The sequence below is a fragment of the Bidens hawaiensis genome, unplaced genomic scaffold, assembly GCF_021521415.1.
Source record: "Bidens hawaiensis isolate Kalapana, Puna unplaced genomic scaffold, B.hawaiensis_p1.1 tig00419434_1, whole genome shotgun sequence".
Taxonomy (NCBI): Eukaryota; Viridiplantae; Streptophyta; class Magnoliopsida; order Asterales; family Asteraceae; genus Bidens; species Bidens hawaiensis.
Window position 1 is genome coordinate 769,640 of NW_027504859.1, and position 8,234 is coordinate 777,873.

Sequence of the window (8,234 nt, forward strand, 5' to 3'; positions counted from 1 at the left end):
GGTTGAAGTTTTGCTTCCTCTTTCGTGATTGTGCGGGTAGGACCGTCACTTGCACTTAGTAGGATGGCTAAACTTTACCTACGTCTGACCTGCGTGTAGGTTTTCCTCATCTTTTCTGAGGATAAGTTAACCTTTGAACGTGGTAGATAATAGGTGTGAAGTTTTGCTTCCTCTTTCGTGATTGTGCGGGTAGGACCGTCACTTGCACTTAGTAGGATGGCTAAACTTTACATACGTCTGACCTGCGTGTAGGTTTTCCTCATCTTTTTAGAAATTTCTAAGTGTTTAGGATAAGTTAACCTTTGAACGTGGTAGATAATAGGTTGGAGTTTTGCTTCCTCTTTCGTGATTGTGCGGGTAGGACCGTCACTTGCACTTAGTAGGATGGCTAAACTTTAACCTATATCCGACCTGCGTGTAGGTTTTCCTCATCCTTTTGTTAGAAATTCTGTTTTGAATAACCGTTCGACGCGCGGTTGTTAATAGGTTAGTGTTCAGTATCCTTTCATGATTCATGCGAATAGACCGGCACTTTCATTTAGTGGGATAACTGAACTTTTCCCCTTCAACTGACCTGCGTGAAGGTTTGTCGTTTTTTGGGTTTATGCGGGTTTTGCCGCCTTCCCCACGCAACGACCTTCCACGTATTTATGCGGTGAAAACCGGCATCAGTGTTGATAGTTCATAAAGTATAAATGTAAAATCATCAGCGTCGATGTTTTAAGGAGAATCATTTCCATTAGAAGTGGCTCTTGGCCTTTTCTTTACAAATTTGGAATTAATTTACATGCAAACTGTGTAATTGAGCTCCCTTCCATGTTGTTGGGATGGGAGTGCCATCGAGCCGATACGCACCTGGTTCGGGATCTCGTTCTTTACGCAGCATGTAGTCTCCACATTGAAGCTGGAATTTTTATTCGTGTTTTCCCCAGCTGGGGTTCTACACGCATCAGCCTGCTCAGCGTTCATTGCGCCACGAGGTGCGCGAGCGTCCCATCTCTGACGAATGCTTCGACCATGTCCTTTACGTCTATGCATTCTTCGGTGTTGTGGCCTTTTGTCCTGTGAAAGTCATAGTATTTGCTCCGATCAGCATTGTGACAATGTCGGATTATTTGAGGCTTTGGCCATGGGAGCTCCTCAGTAGCGAATATCTCGGTGACGCTTTTGGTGAGCGGCGTCCATCTGGAGTTCTTGTTTGACTGTACGTTATCCCTTCCGCCTAACCGATGCTGCAAGCCGGATGAGGTGTCAAAGTTTACCCTTGACTGCCAAATGCCTAGCTTCCGCTTTTTGTTTAATCGGGCGGTAAGGACGTTGTCTTCTCTTGTTTTCTGGGTGTAGAGGTTTGTGCTCTGTGGGAGATCTCTACCCAGTTGCTTCTCCGTTTCCGCAAAGCGTTTAGCTGCTGTCATGTTGGCATCCCATGTGGATGGCATGCCATCTTTACCCGTTAAGGTGCAGATGAGCTCTGGGTCGTTCGCGCCCTGGATGAAAGCAGCGCGAACAAGATCTTCGCTAATGTTACCCAGACTTAGCTTCTTCGAGTTGAAGCGAGTGATGAAGTCTAGCAAAGATTCATCTTTCTCTCGAATGCACTTGAGGATTGTCCATTGCTCCTCGGTATACTTTCGTTGTTGGCTGAAGTGTTGGCTAAACTTCTGTTGGAAGTCAGCCCAGTCGTAGATGTGGTTGACCGGTAGACGATCGAACCACGCTCTAGCAGCCCCGACAAGCGTCATTTGGAACATGTAACACCACGTGGGTTCCGTCCAACTACTGACGGTTGCCCCCGCTATGAATCTGTTCAAATGATCATCTGGGTCGGATATACCATCATATGTGCCTATGCTGGACATTTGTTTGGCACTTTTTGGGGCAATTGCTTCTGCAATGTCCCTTGCAAATTTGGACGTTCCTGCATTTGCAATATTTGGTCTGAATGTTTTGGAGAAGTCTCGTGGACTTCCACCTGTGCTTTATGGTTTGAAGGCTTGTCCAAAATGCCTTCTCGGTTGGGAGTCCGTTTCCTTACGCTTCCCTTTTGCCCTATGGCGAGGGTTCGCGTCGAAGTCGGATTCCTCCGAGTCATTGTCCAAGTATTCTTCGAATTCGTCGGCCTGTTGGACGGAACGCAAGCGTTCGTCCAACTCAGCTTGGAATTCCTTTTGACGTGCCTCCGCCCATGCCTTAACTTCATCGAGAGTTTGGCGGGGGAGTCTTGTTCGTTTTTCAAACTGGGTATCAGTGAATCCCAGTGGGCGATTATTTACTGCACTTGCCCCAGCTTGGGTAACTGGGGTAGTGTTCGTAAAATTTACTTCACTTGCCCCGGCTTGGGTAGCCGGGGTAGTGTTTGTAAAAACTGTGTTGCCGGTATTCCCCCCAGTAGCTGGGGTTGTGGTTACCGGAGTTTCTTTAACCATCTTAGAAGTTTGAAAAAACTGGAGAAAAATGTTCTAGCTTTATGCACGGATGGCGCCAATGAAGAAACACTAACCGGACCCCGGGCAGATTACTGGTAACCTGGGGGTTAGATAGATGTTTCCCACGAGGGTTTAGACCCAGAGAAGATGGTTCTTCTGATAACCTGCAAAACAGACACCGTGAGCTTGTCACTGAGAAGGGGGGGGGGGTTCCTCCTTGTGACCACCCTCCGGTGTGAGAATCAGACTAGATTGCTCTTTAAATATAAGTGTATATTAAGAGATTGCTAGAGCAGATATCAGGTATAATATGATGATACAAGATAAGATGAGATGGTCATACCATTTGTGGTATTTATAGCCGAAGGTAGGTTTCCAAGGAGGTGTGGCCGGCTGCAACAGTGTTCCTGTTCCACCAACAGTGGCCTACGCACGTGCCCTGCTGGTAGTTGGTGGGTAGGCAGCGGCTGATAGTGACCAGGCCTGCTGTGTACTATTCCTTTTCCACCAACTGCCGGCTATGCACGTGGTATGGCAGTAGTTGGTGAGTAGGCAGCGGCTAATAGTGACATATAGTATAGGAGCATGCTGCTCGCCATACTGTTGTCAATAAGCTGTCGTATCTTTAGTCAGATCTTTTTCCCATACCTCGTCAGGTACAGTACAGAAGATCTTCCCGTATCGTACGGACTGGCTTACTTGGGCGGGAGTATTCCCCCTCCCGCCCTTGTGTGGGATTGTTCCCGGCTTTGCTCATTCCTTCAGGTGACACTGAATGATTGAGAGCTAAGTGCCTTGTGCGTGTAGCCTTGCTGCGCGGGTGGCCTTCCCTGATGGCTTGTATCCGAAGCTGCGGGAACAGGCGGAGTCCTTCACCATCGGGAGGCATTTCCTGCGGGAACAGCTTGCGTACTGCGCGTAAGGACGTCACGTCTCTGAGCATGGTTGGTCCTGCGGATCCAGTTGGTTTCTGCGCAGACGTCCCTCTTCAAGGTGAGTCTTGCGGGTCCAACTGGGCTCTGCTGGGACCTACCTCTTCATTACTTGAATCGATGTCAAAAATTTTCTTCAAACCGGGCCTTTAAACTTTAACAACTACTGTCTCTCCATTTTGTAATATCGCACGATGCACCTAAACAAAAATCTTCATAAGGTTCATCCATATCAAGGAAAAAAAATAGGCTAAAACTAATTTAACAAGATTTATAAACCAGTTATAAAGACGGGTTTTCACCTTACCGACACTAGCAGCTGCAATGGGAAGTTCTTCAAATTCCCGAAAAAGTACGTCAACTGGAGCTCCTAATTCTATATTATGATTCTTATTCTATCTCAGAACTTATTAGTACTTTTAGTATTCTTGTTGTATGGAGTTGTTTGGTGCCGAAGGCTACAAAACATATATCTTAATGTCATTTGATTATCATATAAATTCAGTTGTAGTAAAATATAAACCACTAATTAACCTAATATATAAACACAAATTTGAGGATCTCAATGTAGAAACACACAAATTACTACATAACAGAAAACGGACCGTAACCGAAAACTGAAACTAATCATAACCGAACATTATGAAGTTGTTGTCATCGCCATCATTGGCGTCACCTGATAAGTTTTATGATCAAACATAGAAACTTGAGTAAAATTTATATGATCAAGTTGTCAAATTCATCTATGACAATCGAATTGCTTGATTATGACAAAAAAACATTAGAAAAAACAAAGTTTTGAAACAATATTTAACATCTAAAATGGGCCTGTGCAAGAATTCATCAAGATTCAAGAAGTGTGTAAGTATGTAAGTGCAAAAATTCAACAAACTCAAGAACTTAAAGCATGTAAGTGCTAGAATTCAACAAGTTCAAGAACTTTAAAAATGTCAGCCCTAATATCAAAAACTTGATAAAGAAAACAGAATAAGCCCTAATCTCTAACAATTATGACCAACCCTATGTGCAGCAGATGGGAGAACAAAGAACGAACCAAACGGTTCATCAATTTTAGAAATAACATTGCCAAATTTCTACTGGAGAAAGAAATTACCTGGGTAGTAGATGAGATCGATGTATTCGAAGGGTTTCTTAATTCAAAGGGCTGGTAGCAAGAGCATGATGTGTAGATGAGGGCTGGCAGCAGCATCGTTCATGATTTGGGAGGGAGGAAACAACGCTATTAGGTTAGGGTATTTTGGTCCTCTTTCTCATTCACACTTGTGTTGTGTCTGACCGAATAAGAGGTTAGAAATATCATTAAGAGGCAAATTTTAAACCAGCCAAACACGCTGAATCTGACCGATTCAGATATTAACATCCGAATGGTCCCATTAAGAGGCCAAACAAACACCCCTTAGTTTGGGTTGGGACTTTGCCGCTTTCGTATGCCGATTGGTAAAGTCACTGGAGTTAGCTGTTAGTGTAGTTAGTTTGAGGCTTTGAGCTATGCCTGAAGAAATAGGAGAGTCGGGGCGTGTTGCGTGACAAGTCAAGCTTGTTCAAGTGAAAATATGTTTAGAGAAAAAATGTTAATTTTGTTCAAATCAAAATGAGTTTTGATAAAAACAAATTTAGGTTAAAGTATTTGTACAAGTCTAGTAGTTCAACAAAAGAGATTTGTTGGTTTCAAACACTTCAATATTCATATTGAAAAAAATAAAAACAATATGTATTTATTTATTTATAGTGATTTTTTTCATAATAGCTAATATCATACTCTAAATTCAATAAACTTATTTTGTGTTAGATTTAAACTTAAACCTCAACCTTCAAAGGAAATAAACATAATAATAGGCTAAATGCTCTTTGATATTATTTCTAGTAGTTAAATTAATGTGTTTGAAATTAATTAGATTTCTTTAGGTATATTACTTCATCTCATTAAATATTCATTTTGTGGACAATTTTCTCGAAGAGAAAAAAAAGGTTTATAACCTGAGTAAATTACACGGTTGCTAAACAATGTTATAAAAGTAGATCTACAAAGCCGAGTACTCTCCGAGTACTCGCTACAAGGTATGACGCCGAGGGAGGTTTCTTTAACTCTGTCTAGTTACTAACAATCGATCAACGATGCTCAACCTCAACCAAAATTACATCTAGTCGGTTAACTTGTGCCGATTTTGACTTAAAATTTAAAACATAATTCATATTCCTATATTATTGAAAAAGAATATCACTTTTTTAAACTATTAATTAGCAATTTTTAGAATAATTTAGTATTAAAAATGTATTTATCTTATTTATATTAACATTCACTTATTTTGTTATAAATATTAGTAAACTTATAATATTTAGCATATATATAATATCCAAAAATTAATTTTCTTTTTATTTACCATTTTCGAGTACTCCCCGAGTACTCCGAGTACAACCAACTCCCCAATCGGGCGCCTAGGGTCCGCCTAGCGACTTTTGCAACCTTAATATAATCTATGGATTTAGTATGTAATCTTTAAAATTTACAAATTTGCTCTAAGTATGTTTTCTTCTCTTTCTATAATCTAGTAACTTAACATAGTTAGATTTCTATCACTTACCTTTTTACTATCGGGGTTAATTAGGTATTTTAGTTAACAATTCTCCCATGATGTGTCTGATTAAAATAACTTAATCGTGATTCTGAAACGTCCAATATTTGTGTATACCTTTAGGCATATATATGGCTAGTGTATTTGTGTAATCTCCCCTCTAGCGTATACAAACAATGGTACTCTCGATACACATACAATGTTATATATGAGCCTTAGGCGAGTGGGGGTGGTCCAATTTTCATCACTCACCACACCCAATCACTACAACAAACAGGGGCTTTAGCGAAGACCAAAGTTGTCGAGATAGGCCATGTTTGTCCTCGATATAGCCTTTCTCGACGACTTGTCGTCGATATATCTGTTGTCGTTGCATAATTGTCGTAATAGCTGAAAGTTGTCGTCGAGATAGAGTCGTCGATATGGAGTCACATATCTCGACAACATGTCCTCGAGATATGGTGATTAACAAAATGATTAATTATTTTGTAATCACCCTATTTCAAGGAAAAGTGGTGTGCCACATCACCAGAGGGCTGTTCACGACTCGAGCCCGGGTGGTTTCGAGCTCGGGCTCAAAATTGAACGGGGCAACTCAACTAAGGTCTAAATCGATTTTGAAGTTAAATAAGATTAAGATCGAGCCAACGAGCCGAGCCACGATCGAGCCGAGCTTAGGTCGATTTTGGCTCGGTTATAAGAATGAGGCAACTCACCTCAGTATGTTTCAAATCAAGTTTTTTTAGCTAGTTTTATTCGAGCTTTTATCTAGCGAGCTACGAGCCCGAGTTTCGAGCCTCGAGCTTTTTGAACAGCCCACCCCACCACATTCCATCACTAGTGATGGAATTTAGTGGGGTTGGTGGTAGTGATGGGTTTTTTTTTACAACTTAAAAGTTAAAAACAATATTACTAGAACATACTAAAACTTACAAATTATAATTAAAAAATAAAAGTTACATTAAACAATCTACTCCTCGTCCGAATCTGGAAATTCCAAACCTAAAGAACCTACAAATTCAACTAGATCATATCTCAACCGATGGTGAATGTCTTCATCCCGCAAGTCTAATTGCACATTCTCAGGAACGGGAACTTGAGTAGAAGGATCTGGCACCCAATCTGGAGAAATTGCACGCCCATCTTCTTTTATTAACATATTGTGTAATATGATGCATGCATATACTAAGCTAGAGATCTTGGGTTTTTTCATTGCACGAACCGGTCGACTAAGTATGCACCATCTACCCTTTAAGATACTCAAAGCTCTCTCGACATCTTTTCTTGTCGATTCTTGCAACTTCTTGAACGCTTTTTCATTGGCCTCGACAGGAAACGAAAAGGCTTTCACAAAAACAGACCATTGCGGGTAGATACCATCGACAAGAAAGTAGCCACGTCTGTAATATCTCTCGTTGACAAGATACATACAGAAGGGTGCGGTACCATCTGTAAGCTTTGAAACAACGGTGATGTGTATAGAACAGTGATGTTGTTGTTTGAGCTAGGAACACCAAAATAAGAATGTTAAATCCATAAATCATTTGACGCAGCCACTTCAAGTGCGATGGTTGGTCGTTTGATATCACCCCTAACATACGCTCCTCGAAACTCATGTGGACAATTCCTTCATTCGATATGTGTACAATCGATGCTACCGAGCATCCCTGGAGGATATAAAAGTATTATTGAGGTTATGAGCATCGGGGAATACATAAGAGTATAATAATGAAACTAATTAACATGAGATTTTGAGCCTGCTTCAGGAAATGATTTAAAGTTATTTAACTTAATGAGACATACTTAGACACTTAGTATCATTAATAACAGTTTTTATGCATGTTACTTATGGAAAAGGCTCCTCGATATAGAAGAGACAATGTACGTATGTCATGTATCAGGTTGAGTTGAACAAACCTATTGTGACTATATTAATTATATTAGGGGGTGTTTGGTAGGTGGGAATGAGGGAAGGAATGGAATAATCAATTCCGTTAGAATGAAATTTGGAATGTTTGGTTGATTATAGTAATGGAATGACCTATTCCTTAGGGGATTCCATTCCCACTAATCCATTCCATCGCTAACCCCCGTTTTTATTTCATTCCGTTCCTTCTAATCAGTCTTCACAAAAAAAAAAAAACTGCCTCTGCAAATCTCACGAATTCGTATCACAAGGTACGTTCACCATCAATAATCTTCTTAATTCTATATTTTATATGAACATCAGCTATTATCAGCTATTATGATTTCGTGATTCCTGTTTATAGAAATTTATTGAT